Source organism: Myotis lucifugus, unplaced genomic scaffold, assembly GCF_000147115.1.
Source record: "Myotis lucifugus unplaced genomic scaffold, Myoluc2.0 scaffold_22, whole genome shotgun sequence".
Lineage (NCBI taxonomy): Eukaryota > Metazoa > Chordata > Mammalia > Chiroptera > Vespertilionidae > Myotis > Myotis lucifugus.
Genome location: NW_005871070.1, coordinates 4,969,330 through 4,987,487, shown reverse-complemented (window position 1 = coordinate 4,987,487; position 18,158 = coordinate 4,969,330). Strand labels below are relative to the sequence as shown.

General features: G+C 47.7%; 2 non-coding genes and 3 pseudogenes across 2 annotated transcripts; 2 read left to right on the top strand and 3 right to left on the bottom strand.

The window, feature by feature from the left end:
- Nucleotides 1-658: 658 nt before the first annotated feature.
- LOC102430079 lies at nucleotides 659-1,017 on the top strand (annotated as a pseudogene).
- Nucleotides 1,018-7,890: 6,873 nt separating this feature from the next.
- Nucleotides 7,891-9,345, bottom strand: LOC111825341 (annotated as a pseudogene).
- LOC102429776 lies at nucleotides 8,858-11,496 on the bottom strand (annotated as a pseudogene).
- Nucleotides 11,497-12,882: 1,386 nt separating this feature from the next.
- On the top strand, nucleotides 12,883-13,046 carry LOC111825366. The gene has a single exon (XR_002828527.1). It is a non-coding gene; the product is annotated as a U1 spliceosomal RNA (small nuclear RNA).
- Nucleotides 13,047-17,021: 3,975 nt separating this feature from the next.
- Nucleotides 17,022-17,185, bottom strand: LOC111825360. The gene has a single exon (XR_002828521.1). It is a non-coding gene; the product is annotated as a U1 spliceosomal RNA (small nuclear RNA).
- Between the last annotated feature and the right edge of the window lie 973 nt (nucleotides 17,186-18,158).

The following is an 18,158-nucleotide window of genomic DNA, read 5'->3' as shown; positions in this document are numbered from 1 at the left end:
TTCTTGTTCTTTCTTTTTTTTATTTGATTGATTTTAGGGAGAGAGGAAGGAAGGGGAGAGAGAGAGAGAGAGAGAGAGAGGGAGAGAGATCTTTTGTTGCTCCACTTATTTTATTCATTCATTGGTTGAACCCACAACCTTTTATCCGGATGACACTCTAACCAACTGAGCTCCCCTGGCAGGGCCAATAGCTACTCTTGACTCTTGATTTCTGTCACTTCCTCCATCCTTACAGCTGCTATAGGCTGCAAGTCTTGGACTCTTGGTTGACTCCTTTCTCTGTCCCTGGATGAGTCCTCAGTTCCCAAGTCCTGTAGATCTCTTAGCAACGTCTCTCTCATCCACATCTGATCTCCCTACCCCTCGGCTTGACTATTGACATAGGCTCCTATGACAGCCTTGTTTTGCTTTTGTTCCCTCTGCAATCCATGCTACTCTCTACTGGCAGAGGGACCCTCTTCCAGCACATCTTTGCTTTGGATGATTTCCTTCCTAAAACGTCCTGATATTTCATCTTTACCTCCGGATCTGTTCACCTTATTCTGAAGTATTCTTGGTGGCCCTCCATAATATGGTTCAATCCATCATGCCACACTGATTTCCCTACACATATCCAGGACAATTTGCTTACTCAAGAATATGAGTGCTCTTTGGTCTTGGCGGCAGAAGCAAGATGACGAAGAGGATGTCCCCGTTCGGCAAGCGCCGCAACAAGACACACACGCTGTGCCGCCGCTGGGGCTCCAAGGCCTAGCACCTGCAGAAGTCCACCTGCAGCAAGTGCGGCTACCCCGCCAAGCGCAAGAGGAAGTATAACTGGAGTGCCAAGGCTAAACGACGGAACACGACCAGGATGGGTCGCATGCGGCACCTGAAAATCATGCACCGCAGGTTCAGGCATGGATTCCGTGAAGGAACAACTCCTAAACTCAAGAGGGCAGCTGTTGCCGCATCCAGTTCATCTTAAGGATTTCAGTGATTAGTCGCGCAATAAATCTGGGTTTTCAAAAATAAAAATAAAAAAAATAAAAAGAATATGAGTTATGGTCAAACCGGCGTGGCTCAGAGGTTGAGCATACACCTATGAACCAGAAAGTCACAGTTCGATTCCCAGTCAGGACACATGCCTGGGTGGCAGGATCAATTCCCAGTGTGGAGCATGCAGAAAGCAGCTGATCAATGATTCTCTCTCGCCCTGACTGGTTTGGCTCAGTGGATAGAGCGTTGGCCCTGCAGACTGAAGGGTCCCAGGTTCAGTTCCAGTCAGGGGCATGTACCTTGGTTTCGGGCACATCCCCAGTGGGGGGGTGTGTGGGAGGCAGCTGATTGATGTTTCTCTCTCATCGATGTTTCTAACTCTCTATCCCTCTCCCTCTGTAAAAAGATCAGTAAAACATATTTTTTTAAAAATTATTCTCATCATTGATGTCTCTCTCTCTCTCTCTCTCTCTCTCTCTCTCTCTCTCCCTTCCTCTCTGAATTCAATAAAAATATAATTTTTGAGAAAAGCAGTTAGTTACCTACAAGGGAGCACTCATATGAATGTCAGCTGATTTCTCAACAGAAACTTTGCAAGCCAGAAGGAAGTGGCAAGAAAGATTCAGAGTGATGTATAGCAAGGACCTACAGTAAAGATTACTCTACCCAGCAAAGCTATCATTCAGAATTGAAGGTCAGATAAAGAGCCTCACAGACAAGAAAAAGCTAAAGGAGCTCATCACTACCAAACCAGTATTACGTGAAATGTTGAAGGGCATTCTTTTTTTTTTTTTTTAATATATTTTATTGATTTTTTACAGAGAGGAAGGAAGAGGGATAGAGAGAGTCAGAAACATCAATGAGAGAGAAACATCGATCAGCTGCCTTCTGCACACTCCCCACTGGGGATGTGCCCGCAACCAAGGTACATGCCCTTGACCGGAATCGAACCTGGGACCCTTGAGTCCGCAGGCCGACGCTCTATCCACTGAGCCAAACCGGTTAGGGCAGAAGGGCATTCTTGAAGAAGAACAGCAACAACAATAAAATAGCAATAAATACATATCAATCAACATTTGAAATCAATAAACAAACAAGGAGTCTAATAAAATAAACCGATGAATACAATAGAACCAGAGCATGGAAACGTGGTACAGACAGATGAATCTCAGAGGAAAAGGGGGGAGGAGTCATTGGGAAGAGATTAACCAAAAAATTTATATGCATATATGCGTTTGCTATGGTCACAGACAATAAGGTGGAGGGGGCCTAGGGCAGGACAGGAGCTGGGTCGAGGGTGGCAATGGGGGAGAGGGGAGAAGGACTTCTGTAAGACTCTCAACAATATTTTTTTTAAAAAGAACGTGACAACCGAAACCGGTTTGGCTCAGTGGATGGAGCGTTGGCCTGCGGACTGAAGGGTCCCAGGTTCGATTCCGGTCAAGGGCATGTGCCAGGGTTGTGGGCACATCCCCAGTAGGGGGTGTGCAGGAGGCAGCTGATTGATGTTTCTCTCTCATCAATGTTTCTGGCTCTCTATCTCTCTCCCTTCCTCTCTGTAAAAAATCAATAAAATATATTTTTAAAAAATAAATAAATAAATAAAAATAAAAAAGAACGTGACGGACTGTCAAACTACAGCGGGAAGGCGGGGGAGGGTTGGGGGGCAGGAGGGGGGGCGGGGTAAGAGATCAACCAAAGGACTTGTATGCATGCATATAAGCATAACCAATGGACATAAGACACTGGGGGGGTAGGGGAGGCCAGGGGAAAGTCAAGGGCAGGGGGGGGGAAGGAGACATATGTAATACTCTTTGTAATACTTTAAGCAATAAAACAAAATTTTTTAAAAAAAGAACGTGACACCAGTGGATTAAAAAAAACTGTGGTACATCTACACAATGGAATACTATGCTGCTATAAAAAGAAGGAACTTTTAACATTTGCAACAACATGGATGGAATTGGAGAGCATTATGCTAAGTGAAATAAGCCAGTCGGAGTAAGATAAAAAGAACGTGACACCAAAAAAGGCTAAAGTTTTAGTTTTCTTTCTTTCTGTATTAATTGGTATTAGCTTATTAGTCAATATTCTTTGGTTATAGCTATTTATTTTTAAAGCAAAATCATTTCTGAGTTTTATTTGGCATTGTATCTGAGGCACTAATGAGAGAAAAGAAAGAACATGAAGATCAATCTCACATTCAATTTTAAGGAGTCTTGAGATAATGAAAGCACCCAATCTCCAAAGTATCAAATGCCTTATTTTTACAAAATATCTGCAGTCTTTCCAATCTGAAGACTCCAACATGTCCTGATGTTTTCCCTATTCCAACCTAGAAATCTATGAACAAAACAACACAGGAAGCTTTTCTGGGCAAAGGAGCCTCAGAGCCATTGTGATGTCAACCCTGAGAATCAAGTCATATGGCCTAGTGTTCAACCAACACAATGCTACCGCCAGTTTGAAAGCCTTAGCACTTATATCTCTAGATGGAGACAATTCTCTTTAAGCTACATTTCATAATTACATAGAACTGTCGGGGTTCTTGTCCCAGCATTAAGAAGGGTTCAGCAATCTGGTGAAGGCTGTGCGTAGATTAAATAGGAGTCCAGAGACGAAATATAATTTTGAAAGGCATTTGGGGATCAGAGGATCCTAGTTTAAAGGAAACTAAGATCTCCTATCTCAGGACCCCATGCTTTTTATGAACACAAATTAGCCGAAACCGGTTTGGATATACACTTCAAAGGGTCAGGGTTTCGTATACAGAGGCATTGTCAGATTTGGGGGAATTAGCCTACAGCTGTTCAGGTGTTTGGCCAGTAGGAGGCAATAACATGTAGATTAAGATGCCCTGAGCTGTCTGGCAGCCAAGCAATCATCCCTTTTCAGGTTTGGGGAAATGCCTTTAGTCATTCCCAACAGGTGATAACATATGTGACTCAGCCCTTGTTGAGTCCCCAGGTTCCATCAACCTTTTGATGAAACTCTTGCAATTATGACATGCTAGAGCTGGCTTCCGGCATAGAACCACGGTTCTTCAGACAGTAAATTCATACGGTGCTACCAAGTATTTTAAGGTAATTTTTATCACTTTGTGAAGAGGCCAAAATAATAATTAGGACTTTTAGAACTCAAAGTTAATGTAATAAATCAGTGAGGCAACTACTAGTATATGTACCCTCAAAGTAATTAGTTCTGCTCAGGCTGCCAAGAAAAATAAATTAATAAAAAAATTAGAAGCTTACATACAAGAAGATATTTTACAACTACAGACACCAAAAAAAAAAAAAAAAGAAAGAAAGCTTTAAACATGGGATATTTCCTTAGAAGAGCCTTCCTTGAAATTGTTTATTATATTTATTGTATAAGCCAAGTAAGAATGGCAGGAAACTGCACAGCAAAAGAAACCATCAACAAAACAACAAGAAAGCCCACTGCATGGGAGAACATATTTGCCAATGTTATCACTGATAAGGGTTTAATCTCCAACATTTATAGGGAACTCATACAACTCAACAAAAGGAAGATAAACAATCCAATCAAAAAATGGGCAAAGGATCTAAATAGACACCTTTCAAAAGAGGACATTCAGAAAGCCAAGAGACATATGAAAACATGCTCAAAGTCACTAATCATCGGAGAGATACAAATCAAAACAACAATGAGGTAACATCTCACACCTGTCAGACTGGCTATCATCAACAAATCAACAAACGACAAGTGCTGGAGAGGATGTGGAGAAAAAGGAACACTCGCGCACTGCTGGTGGGAATGCAGACTGGTGCAGCCACTATGGAAGACAGTATGGAGTTTCCTCAAAACGTTAAAAATGGAACTCCCATTTGACCCCGGGATCCCACTTCTAGGAATATATCCCAAGAAACCAGAAACACCAATCAGAAAGGATATATGCATCCCTATGTTCATAGCAGCACAATTTACCATAGCTAAGATCTGGAAACAGCTAAGTGCCCATCAGCACATGAATGGATTAGAAAACTGTGGTACATCTACACCATGGAATACTATGCTGCTGTAAAAAAGAAGGAACTCTTACCATTTGCAACAGCATGGATGGAACTGGAGAACATTATGCTAAGTGAAATAAGCCAGTCAATGAAAGAAAAATACCACATGATCTCACTCATCTATGGATAATTAAGACCATAATAAACTGACTAGAGGCCCAGTGCACAAAAATTTGTGCACTCGGGGGGGCGAGGGGGGGGTCCCTCAGCCCATCCTGTGCCCTCTCGAAGTCTGGGACCCCTCGGGAGATAATGACCTGCTGGCTTAGGCCTGCTCCCGGGTGGCAGAGGGCAGGCCCAATCCCTAGGTGTAGCCTCTGGTCAGGCTCAGAGCAGGGCCAATTGGGGAGTTGGGGCGCTGCCCCCTGTTATGCACAGAGCAGGGCGGATAGTGAGGTTGCGATGCCACCCCTAGTCACGCTCAGGGTACAGCTGATTGGGGGGTTGGGGCACCGCCCCCTGTCACACTCAAGGCAGGGTCGATAGGGAAGTTGCGGCGCCACCCCCTGTCACGCACAGAGCAGGGCCGATCAGGGGGTTGAGGAGCTCCCCCCTGTCACTCACAGAGCAGGGCCGATCAGGGGGTTGAGAAGCTCCCCCCTGTCACTCACAGAGCAGAGCCAATCAGGGGGTTGAGGAGCTCCCCCCTGTCACTCACAGAGCAGGGCCGATCAGGGGGTTGAGGAGCTCCCCCCTGTCACTCACAGAGCAGAGCCAATCAGGGGGTTGAGGAGCTCCCCCCTGTCACTCACAGAGTAGGGCCAATAGGGGAGTTGGGGTACCGTCCCCTGTCACACACAGAGCAGGGCCCGTGGGGGGGGTTGGGGCGTCGCCCTCTATCACCCACAGAGCAGGGCCGATCAGGGGGTTGGGGCGCCGCACCCTGTCACACACAGAGCCACAGGGCGATCAGGGGGTTTGGGCGCTGCCCCCTGTCACGCTGATCCCAGTGCCGGGAGGCATATTACCCTTTTATCATATAGAATAGAGGCCTGGTGCACAGGTAGGGGCCGGCTGGTTTGCCCTGAAGGGTGTCCTGGATCAGGGTGGGGGTCCCCACTGGGGTGCCTGGCCAGCCTGGCTGAGGGGCTGAGGGCCGTTTTCAGGCTGGCGGGTGACTGAAGCTCCCAACCGCTCCCTTTTTTCTTTTTTTCTTTTTTATTCTGGGCCAGCTTTAGCTCTGAGGCCTCTGCTGCTGAAAGCAGGTTTCTGGCCTTTGTTTACCTTCTGTATTTGATACAATGTTGTGGTCCGGCTGGCTGAAGCCCGGCTGACTAAAGCAAGTTTCTGGGGTTTTGTTTAGCTTCTATATTTGCAACATAGTTGCTTAGAGTTGCAGCTGAGAGGCCGGCAAGTCAGGCGGGGAACGTTGGAGTCCGCAGTCACTGGAGCAAGCAAGCCTCCCTGTTCGCTTCAGTGCATGGCTGCCGGCCGCCATCTTGGCTGGCAGTTAATTTGCATATCGCCCTGATTAGCCAATGGGAAGGGTAGCGGATGTACGGCTAAGTACCATGTTTCTCTTTTATTAGATAGTATGAACAAAAATAGATACAGAGGCAGAGCAGCCTCAAACAGACTGTCAAACTACAGTGGGAAGGCGGGGGAGGGTTGGGGGCGGGAGGGGGGGTAAGAGATCAACCGAAGGACTTGTATGCATGCATATAAGCATAACCAATAGACATAAGACACTGGGGGGTAGGGGAGGCCGGGGGAAAGTCAAACGGGGGGGAGGAGACATATGTAATACTCTTTGTAATACTTTAAGCAATAATAAAAAAAAGTTGAAAAAAAAAGAATGGCAAGAAAAAAAACAATCTAAAAAACTGGTATTAAATCTGTTTAATATCTTTAATAATTCTACTTCTAAATCCTTCCACAAAAGGGCATTACAATTCAGTTTATTGCAAACACATATTTTTTAAAAGTCTACCCAAATGTTGCAGCTATAATACAAATTTTTATTTATTGGCACTATACTATAAAGCATAATGAAGAAGATCTAATTTAAATAAATGACAGCCGTGTTTTGATCAAGAATACCCTTGTACACATACCATATAGGTTGTTTTACAGCAGATACTAGATTGCCAAACTTCAAATGGCAATATGCTAACTTTTGAATTTGAAATTGTCCATCTAGTTGTTTCTTGTCACCCTAGAGAGTAGGGTGGCATGTAATGTTGAGAGACTGACTTGTCACCCCCACTTCTTTTCTCACAGTTGACTCCGCTGTGGTAGAACACTCATTTCCTTAAGATGTAAGGCGTAGCGAAAAGCCTCCCACAAAGCCGCTGGATATCACAATGTGGTTCTGTTTGACAAATTCGGAAACCTCTTAGTGATGTTGCTGATTTCAGGTGCTGCTTTCTTTGCTTGTTTCTTATGTTGTAATGTACCCCGCGAATCACAGAAGGGCGCCTCAAGAAGTCGAATTAAAGAGTCACATTTACTGCAATCGGGGACTAGGAGGGGGCATTTCGCTCTCCCAAATCTCGCAGTGATAAGATGGCCGCAACACCAGATTTATAGGCAAAAATCACCAAGGTATTGATTACATCCCAGGGTTTGGAATGAGGAACCTGGTTCGCAAAAAAGCAGTTTACAGAAGCAGAATTAAGCATGTTAATTATAGTTTTGGGTCTCTGGATCACTGAGTTGACAGGAACACGTTATCTAGAGCCCTCGGGTCTTGGGACCACTGAGTTGACAGGGAGACATTATTTGGAACCGTCAGGTCTTGGGATAATTGCGCTGTCCTGGTTCCCAGGTACAGAGGAATTTGCTTTCTAAAACCAGTAAGATCACAATCAATGGGATATTCACATTACAATCAATAAGGCATTCAATTGAATGAGATGATTTATATAATTCAGAAAATCAAAATAACCTTTCTATTGTTAAGCCAAACAGCAGGGTTAGAGTTAAACTACAGTTTCTACCTGAGATGATTGCTACCATACTTCACTTAATCTGTCTTTTTGCTCGGTTTACACCTTTTTCAACTTTTCTCCAGTCAGTTTGCACATAGCCTCCATAACGAGCGATCTGAAGGAGAAGAAAGCCACCACTTACTGCAGTTGCTGCAAGTTTCCAACTTTCTGAAACAAAAATCCTGCGCACCAGTCAGTCACTCCACCCATTACAATCTGGGTGGCTACTGAGTATTTTTCTACCATAGGTCCTGAACTGTGGTCAAAAACATGACTCCACCCGTGGTGTCTTCTTGCATACTCACTTAAATCCAACACTTCATAAGAGTCATCATCACTTTCATATTCTTGGGGAGGGGATTACGGGCCTCTGGCAGCCAGTCTATTTATACTTTCTTAGCATCTTGTTTGTTGTTGTTGTTGGGTCACAATTGAATCCAGAACAGGCATAGAGGGTCGACGTAAGAACATCCAAACCTGTAGAGAAGTTTCCAGTCTATTTGATCCAAAACTAATGACATATGTATGATGAGGGACAAAATCTCAAATGCTTCTGGTTACAGTTATTTAGGTAGTTATGAATTCGCCTATTTATAGTATCATCAACCATCATTTCTCCTTTTAAAAAAAAAAATTGATATTGATTTTTTACAGAGAGGAAGGGAGAGGGATAGAGAGTTAGAAACATCGATGAGAGAGAAACATCAATCAGCTGACTCCTGCACACTCCCACTGGGGATGTGCCTGCAACCAAGGTACATGCCCTTGACTGGAATCGAACCCAGGACCCCTGAGTCTGCAGGCCGATGCTCTATCCACTGAGCCAAACCGGTTAGGGCTCATTTCTCCATTTTATCCATGAAGGGTATAAGGAGTATCAAATTCCTCATTAAAATTAAGATCTATGTTGTCTGATTTTTTTTTTTTTTTTGCTTCAGCTGCTGTTTATTGACATACAGGTAGGCTCTATAGCAACAAGCCTAGAGGCAGCTGCAGTAGTGGGGATAATGAAGGTGGAGAATGGAGTTTGTCTGCAGCGACAGCTGGGTGGAAGGCAGGAACAGAGGCACACAATGCACAAGATGGGAGTGGGGGAGGCTGAGGGGATTGGAGAAGCAAGTGAAGGCCAGGGCCAGACAGAGTCTGCTGACACTGGAACCACTGCCCTCTCTAGCCGGCTATCTTCTGAGCCAGGCCAGGCTTGGGAGTTCTCTGAGTGTCCATTTCCACAGGAACTGAATGGAGTGCACAGAGGAGAAGCAGGAGCGATTGTCCTCTATGTTCAGCTTCGGAGACTCCAGTCCTGCACCCCTGCCTGTCTTGCTTGGGTAGGGCCAGGCCATAAGATGGGCAGCCTGGCTCTGGATTATACCTCACCTGAGCAGGGTCTTAGAAATAGCCATGCTTCACAGAGGCCTTAATCTTCTTCCCTGGAGCCCCAGCCCATCGGTGCCACACTACAGCCCCAAGTGAGCACTGCAAGCATCGCTGGCCTAGGGGTGGGTTGGGGGAGGGGATGGGACAGGGGCTGGAGGAGGGGCTCTGGGGCCCACCACGGCACAGGCACTATACGCATGGAGTTGGTGAAGCCAGAGCCAGGATGCCACCCGGTCAGCAAGATGACCACATCTCCCTTCTTGAAGAAGCCTCGGGCCTTGTCAACATGCATGGCCAAGTTCACCCGGAGGTCCAGTCCTCAGCCCAGGCCTCCTGCACTGGTCCTTACACACCACAGGGAAGATGCCTCGGTGTAGGTGGGCCTGGAGAGCTGTCTGGTGATTACGGGTCACAGCAATGATGGGAGCACAGGGCGGTACCTGGCCACCTGGTGAGCAGACCTGTCAGACTTGGTGAGGACTATTGTGGCCCCACTGCAGCACTTGAAGGAGGCCTCTACGGCGCCCATAGCGGTGGCTTCTGTGGGGTCACTGGTAAGGGCGCCAGGCAGCGGAGTTCCTCAAATAATTGCAAGTGGTAGATGGTGGCCTCTGCCTCACGGGCAATCAGGTGCTGCATGCGCAGAGCCTCCAGGGTAGTCCCCTTTAGCCGTCTCTCCAGACAGCATGATGCAGTCAGCTCCATCAGCACTGCATTGGCCACATCGCTGCCCTCAGCTCGGGTGGGACGGGGCTTCTTGATCTTGCCCTCCAACATCTGTATGGCACAGATGACAGGCTTCCCAGCTCGGTTGCACCTCCCCATCCTCATCTTTTTTTTTTTTAATTCTATTTATTTATTTATTTATTTATTTATTTATTTAAAATATATTTCTTTATTGGTTTCAGAGAGGAAGGGAGAAGGAGAAAGAGCTAGAAACATCAATGATGAGAGAGAATCATCGATTGGCTGCCTCCTGCACGCCCCCCACTGGGGACCGAGCCCGCAACCCAGGCATGTGCCCTTGGCCAGAATCGAACCTGGGACCCTTCAGTCCGCAGGCCGACGCTTTATCCACCGAGCCAAACCGGCTAGGGCCCATCCTCATCTTTTGAGCAAGGAAGACCTTCTCTGTAGGAACCTCAATGCCTAGATCACCACAAGCCACCATGATCCCATCACTGGCTTCCAGGATCTCATCAAACCTCCGATCTCCTTCAAGATTTTCGATTTTGCTGATTTTCTTGATGTTCTTTCCTTTTTCCCCCAGGACCTTCTTGACTTCATGGCCATCAGATGCCTTGCGAATGAAAGACGCGAACACCTTATCTACATTCTGCTCCACCCCAAACTTCAGATCCTGGGTCTCCTTTTCTGACAGGCAGGCCCACAGCAGCCCCAGGGAGGTTCATGCCCTTCTTGCTGCCCAAAGTACCACCATCTCCATCTCTGTTATCAGGAAGCCAGCCCTTCTCCTTCACCTGCAGAGAAATAAGTCCATCATCCACGTAGATCTCGCTGCCCACTTCCACCACCTTGCAAATATTCTTGCAGTCCAGCCACAGGGTGTTTCCCTCACACTTTTCCATGTAGGCCTTCTCCAGCGTGCTCTTGAGAGTGGCCCCTTTCTTCAGCTCCACCTCCGCGGTGCCGCTGCCCTTGGTGAGCCCCGTTCGGATCTCAGGTCCTTTAGTGTCCAGGGCCACAGCTTTCAGTGCCCTGCGCACATTCTTGATGGTCTCCGCGTGGTACTCGTGAGTTCCAGGAGAAAAATTCATACGAGCCACATGCATTTCAGATTGAATCATCTCTTTCAACATCTCCACTGATCGGCAAGCAGGGCCGATGGTACAGATGATGCCAGTGTTCCAGGCCGTGGTGGGCGGCGAATCAATGTCCAGGCGGCATATGTGCTCCAGGAACATGTCAGCCACGGCTGCGTGCAGCTACTGCGTCTGAATAAAGGCAGTGCCGACACCTCTATGGGGCTTCGACATGGCTTCTGAGGTCCTCTGGCCAGGTCCGGCGGGAGCTACAGATGGGAGGTTCGGAGGTTCCGGAGGCGTCGCTGTCTGATGATGTACTGTCAAAAAACTGACAGTAACCCAAACACCTGAAGTTAAGTGTGTACGTTCTCTTAATTTCAGACTTTCAGGTAGTTGAAGGAAAGTACAAAATTTCCTGGATACCCTTCACCCAGATCCCCCAAATGGACACATTGTCACATGTGCTTAGTCCTTCCTCTTTACACACACATCTATACATCTTATTTGTCTTAATCCATTTGAGTAAGTTGCAGATATGATGCCTCTTGACTCTTAAACACTTCAGCGTGAATTTCCTAAAACCAAATAATTCTCTTAAATCCTCATTACAATAATGAAGATCAGAAAGCTAGCTTTGATACTATGCTTATCTAATCCACAGGCCTTTATTCACATTCCACCGGCTGTCCCAGTAATGTCCTTCACTTCAAAAGGAAATTCAAACCGACGTGTTGCACTCAGGGCACGTCTCTTTAGCCTTCTTTCATCTGGAAAAGTTCCTGGGTTTTTGTATCACATAGCACTGGACACTATTGAGAGCACCGGCCTACAGAATGCCCCTTAATTTGGGTTTGCCAATTTATTGGGTTTAGGTTGTGCACTTTGGCAGAAAGCAATGGAAGAAATGTTCTGGGCTGAGGATTCACACCAACAGCAGCTACTACAACAAACAGGCTGCTGCATAGTGTCCCCATCTCCCCGCAGCTGGACCGCCCCCGTCCTCCAGTCCGCCTCCCCCGGGCTGTGCTCCGGGGACCGACCGCTCAGGAGCCACCATGGTCCGGGAGGCGCCTTCAGCCTCCACTCGACTCAAGAAGGAGCCTTCTCGGCGGAGAGAGAGACCCGGGGGCCTGAGGCGGCACCGAGCCCCGAGCCGGGAGTGTGACATTTCCGTTCAGCTCCTTTCAGAGACGCGCCTCCCCCGCCCGGCCCCCGCGTCTCCATCGCGAACGGCCGCCTTGACCTGACCTTCCGTCCCCTGTTCCTTTCCCTACGTCTAAAGGCCCGGAATGAGGAGGGAAAGTTTCCTGTAAATTGATGAGGAAACTCTGATCTTAGTCTCTAAGTTGAACGGACTCTCTGCTGCGTGTCATTGTGGTTGACAGAAAGGCGAGACCGAGCCCGGGCCCTGACCCACCCTCGGTGGGGCCATCACAAGTGCTGGGCGCCGGGTGCGGCGAGAGCCGGTCCTCTCTCCAGGGTCGGGGACTCGTCTCCTCGCGGCCACCAGCGCGCCAGGCGCGGATCAGAAGCCGGAGACAGGGCGCCGGGGACGTCAGGCAGGGGGCGTGGCGTATGCAGATGAGCATGCGCGCAGAGGCTGCCGGTCGCACTCCGCCGGCGCCTCCACGTCCCCGCATCCCGAGATGGAAGCGCCCCGGGGTTGTCGTGGCGACGGACGTGGTTGCCGCTCGGGTTTCTGGGGCAGCGGGGGCGCAGAGGCGTGTTGAGTGGAGTGAGCGTGTGTGCAAAGTGGGTCGCGCGTGGGGGTTGGGGTTTGGGCGGTGGGAGCAACTCATACTTACCTGGCAGGGGAGATACCATGATCACGAAGGTGGTTTTCCCAGGGCGAGGCTTATCCATTGCACTCCGGATGTGCTGACCCCTGCGATTTCCCCAAATGTGGGAAACTCGACTGCATAATTTGTGGTAGTGGGGGACTGCGTTCGCGCTCTCCCCTGGTTCTTCCGGTTTCAAAAGCAGAAGTGACTGTGTAGCGTAGCGTAGTGTGGGTGGTTGCGTGGTCTTCCTGTTCCTGACTTTTCCACTTGAAAGGCCTTATTCTTCTCTTAACAGAGGGCTATAGTGGGTTTCAGTTGCTTTCTTTCGCATTCTCTCTACCTCCCTCCCGGCTTTCAGAACCTCTCAAACCAGTTTGACGTTCTTAGCTGCTTATTTCCCAGGTTCAAATTTTTCTCAGCACAGAACTGGGCAATCCCAAAGCAAATAATGCCTCACGGGTCGGTGGGTCGGTGGGTTTTCCCCGAAGTGCAGGTTGGGAATGAGAGGTCGTGAAAGTTCCGTCCAAGTTCCGTCCTGCAGAAGCTGCTCATTGTGCTAGCTGCCTGCAGCCAAGGCTATCCTACCTATAGAGCTCTTTTTAAAATACATATATAATTGATTTCAGAGTGAGAGGGAGATAGAAACAGCAATGGTCAGAGAGAATCATTGATCGACTGCCTCCTGCATCCGGACCCCTAACCCCCGCTGGGAATCAAGCCTGAAACCCGGGCATGTGCCCTGATGGGAATCTAACCGTGACCTCCTGGTTCATAGGTCCATGCTCAACCACTGAGGCAAACGGCCCGGCAGTCTCTATTCTTTGGAATTGGTTTTGTATAAATTTGAGTGAAGATGAACATTGACAAGACCCAAAACTAATTTAATATATCAGTAATTACACTAGAATACACAAATAATAAATTTATTTGGTAAATAATTTATATATTATTTAATATTGACTTGCTCAAGTACGTTTTATTTTTTGTTTTTTTAAAATATATTTTATTGATTTTTTACAGAGAGGAAGGGAGAGAGATAGTTAGAAACATCGATGAGAGAGAAACATCGATCAGCTGCCTCCTGCACATCTCCTACTGGGGATGTGCCCGCAACCCAGGTACATGCCCTTGACCGGAATCGAACCTGGGACCTTTCAGTCCACAGACCGACACTCTATCCACTGAGCCAAACCGGTTTCGGCTCAAGTACGTTTTAAAAGTTTAGTTTTTTCCATTCACTTTTGAAATATTTTCCTTCTGATTTCAGTAGCAATTTATATATGGGAACTTGTAGAGAATTTAGATGTCTAAAATAATTTCTATTCTTGCCTTGCTTTGAGTAGCCTTTTTGGACTCAGAATTTTCATTATTTAAATACCACTCTGAGATACCAGTTTTCAATGAAAAAAATAGTTTTGCCTCCTCTGTCATCTTTTTTTTTTAATATTTCATTTTTATTGATTTCAGAGGAAGGGAGAGATATAAATATCAATGATGAGTGAGAATCATTGATTGGCTGCCTCCTGCATGCCCCCTACTGGGGATCGATCTGCAACCCAAGCATGTGCCCTTGACCAGAATTAAAACGGGGACCCTTCAGTCCGCAGGCCGATCCATACTCTATCCACTGAGACAAACTGGCTAGGGCTGTCATCTTCTTTTAAAAGCCTTGTTAATTGGGCAAGAACTGTACTTGGAGGAACAGTTAAAAAAAAAAAAAAGAAGTTTAAAGGAAAATATAAATAGAAAAATATGTAGCTTAGGAAATGGGATTCTTTATTCTGTATTAAAAAGGTATGAAGCCGAAACCGGTTTGGCTCAGTGGATAGAGCGTCGGCTTAAGAACTGAAAGGTCCCAGGTTCGATTACGGTCAAGGGCATGTACCTGGGTTGCGGGCACATCCCCAGTAGGAGATGTGCAGGAGGCAGCTGATCGATGTTTCTCTCTCATCGATGTTTCTATCTCTCTCCCTTCCTCTCTGTAAAAAATCAATAAAATATATTAAAAAAAAAAAAAAAGGTATGAACTTTAACCCTGGCCGGTTTTGCTCGTTGTGAGAGCATCAGCCTGAGGACTGAAAGGTCTTGGGTTGGATTCCTGGTCAAGGGCAGGTACCTCTGTTGTAGGTTCCCCAGTCCCCATAGGGGTGGGTGAAGGAGGCTGCCAATTGATGCGTCTCTCACATTGATGTTTCTCTCTCTCATCCCCTCCTCCCCCCCTTGCACTCGCTAGAAATCAATGGGGGGAAAATATTCTCAGGTGAGGATTAAAAAAAAAGTGTGAACTTTAGACGTGATACTTAGCCATATCCTTAACATTTTTGAAATTAGCACGGGTGACCAAAAGAAAAAGAAGAAACTACACAGGGTTCCAAAAAATGATGAATTTCTATATGATCCTGAGGAAGATAATAGAGATCAGGCCTGGGTTGATGCACCGAGAAGAAGGTAAGAACTTAAATCAGGTCTCTTGCTGCAAGGACTCGAATGAGACCCTGGAACCCCATCTGGAGCAAAGGCCTCGGATTGTTTAAAGAAAATGGCAGACAAGCCAGACATGGGGGAGGTGCAGAAGAAGAAGATGGGGGTGCAAGAAGAACACCTGCCCACCAAAGAGACAGACCATTGAATAGGAGAAGCAGAGTGAAATTTCCTAAGAACCTGGGGATTTCCCATCCCCATGGTCTTTGGGATCCCAGTCGTGATGTGGAGAAAAAGCCACCTGCAAGGACACGAGCGACAAACTGCACTGTGAACCAGGACACTGCGCGCCCAGGCCATCAGCCTGTGGGTTTCCTCCCCCCAGTGGACTGCCGAATCCTCCGGTTTGCCCTCGTTTATTGTAGAAAATTATTTGTATGATTAATGAAATAAAACACACCTCATTGTATGACAAAAGAAAAACAAAAAACACTGTAATATTTAGAATCTTAAGAGAAAATGATTAAAAGATAATCTCACTACATTCACATTTTGATGTATGTGTATGTTTATATAGACATACATAAAGAAGTTTGAGAACAAACTGCTGAATATTTATTTTGAAAATAAAATTTCAGACAGTTGATCTTTTAAAAAACTAAATTTTTATTATTGAGAGTATTACAGATACAATAACCGCCTGGTGTGAGTGAATCAAAATTACACTTTTTTTTTGTTAGATCCGCAAATAATATATCTTATAGTGTGCTGCAGAATTTTAGTAAGTTTGTGTGCTATGAGATGAAAATGATTGAAAACTGGTTCTTTATGCTCTGAGGAGAAACAAAAGCGGGCCAGACAGGGCGAGTGGCCTGGGAGTCATAGTTGGGTGGGAACCTGGAGAATACAGGATGAGGGGCATATTCCATGAGAGTAAACAATGGCAGGAGAAGAAAATGCCAGGAACTTTTCCAGATTAAATAAACCTAAAAAGACATGCACTGATACAACACATTATCTTGAATTTCCTCGAAGAACATTAGGACAACAGGTGAAATATCAATAAAGAGCTCTATAGAGACAGGCCCCCATGGCTCAACAGTTGAGCGTGGACCTATGAACCAGGAGGTCACGGTTAGATTCCCGTCAGGGCACATGCCCGGGTTGCAGGCTTGATCCCCAGCGGGGGTTAGGGGTGGGCATGCAGGAGGCAGTCGATCAATGATTCTCTCTGACCATTGTTGTTTCTATCTCCCTCTCACTCTGAAATCAATTATATATGTATTTTTAAAAGAACTCTATAGGTAGGATAGCCTTGGCTGCAGGCAGCTAGCACAATGAGCAGCTTCTGCAGGACAGAACTTTCACGACCTCTCATTCCCAACCTGCACTTCGGGGAAAACCCACCGACCCACCGACCCACCGACCCACCGACCCACCGACCCACCGACCCACCGACCCACGAGGCATTATTTGCTTTGGGATTGCCCAGTTCTGTGCTGAGGAAAATTTGAACCTGGGAAATAAGCAGCTAAGAACGTCACACTGGTTTGAGAAGTTCTGAAAGCAGGGAGGGAGGTAAAGAGAATGCGAAAGAAAGTAGCTGAAACCCACTATAGCCCTCTGTTAAGAGAAGAAAAAACTTCTCCCGCAAACCTGTACTTAAAAAGTTCATCTACAGTAACAACCACTAACAAAGAACTACCTCACTTCTGCTTTTGATACTGGAAGAACCAGGGGAGAGCGCGAACGCAGTCCCCCACTACCACAAATTATGCAGTCGAGTTTCCCACATTTGGGGAAATCGCAGGGGTCAGCACATCCGGAGTGCAATGGATAAGCCTCGCCCTGGGAAAACCACCTTCGTGATCATGGTATCTCCCCTGCCAGGTAAGTATGAGTTGCTCCCGTCGCCGACACCCCAACCCCCACGCGCGACCCACTTTTCACACACGCTCACTCCACTCAACACGCCGCTGCGCCCCCGCTGCCCCAGAAACCCGAGCGACAACCGCACCAATGTGACAGCAACCCCGGGGGCGCTTCCATCTCGGGATGCTGGGAAGTGGGGGCGCCGGCGGAGTGGGACCGGCAGCCTCTGCGCGCCTGCTCGTCTACATACGCCACGCCCCCTGCCTGACGTCCCCCGACTCCGGTCTCCGGGTTCTCAGAGTCCCCGAGCCGGGAGGGAGGACCGGCTCTCGCCGCACCCGGCGCCCAGCACTTGTGATGGCCCCACCGAGGGTGGGTCAGGGCCCGGGCTCGGTCTCGCCTTCCTGTCAACCACAATGACACGCAGCAGAGAATCCGTTCAACTTAGAGACTAAGATCAGAGTTTCCTCATCAATTTACAGGAATCTTTCCCTCCTCATTCCGGGCCTTTAGCCGGTGACCCCATCGAGCCGCAGGGAAAGGAACAGGGGCCTGAAGGTCAGGTCAAGGCGGCCGTTCGCGGGGGAGACGCGGGGGCCGGGCGGGGGAGGCGCGTCTCTGAAAGGAGCTGAACGGAAATGTCACACTCCCGGCTCGGGGTTCGGTGCCGCCTCAGGCCCCCGGGTCTCCCTCTCTCCTCCGCCGAGAAGGCTCCTTCTTGAGTCGAGTGGAGGCTGAAGGCGCCTCCCGCGGACCATGGTGGCTCCTGAGCGGTCGGTCCCGGAGCACAGCCCGGGGGAGGCGGACTGGAGGACGGGGCGGTCCAGCTGCGGGGAGATGGGGACACTATGGCCTCAGCCTGTTTGTTGTAGCAGCTGCTGTTGGTGTTACTCCTCAGCCCAGAACATTTCTTCCATTGCTTTCTAGAGAGAGTGGAAGGGAGGCGGGTACAGGGAGAGACAGACACAGAGAAAGAGGGAGAGAGAAACATCCACGTGA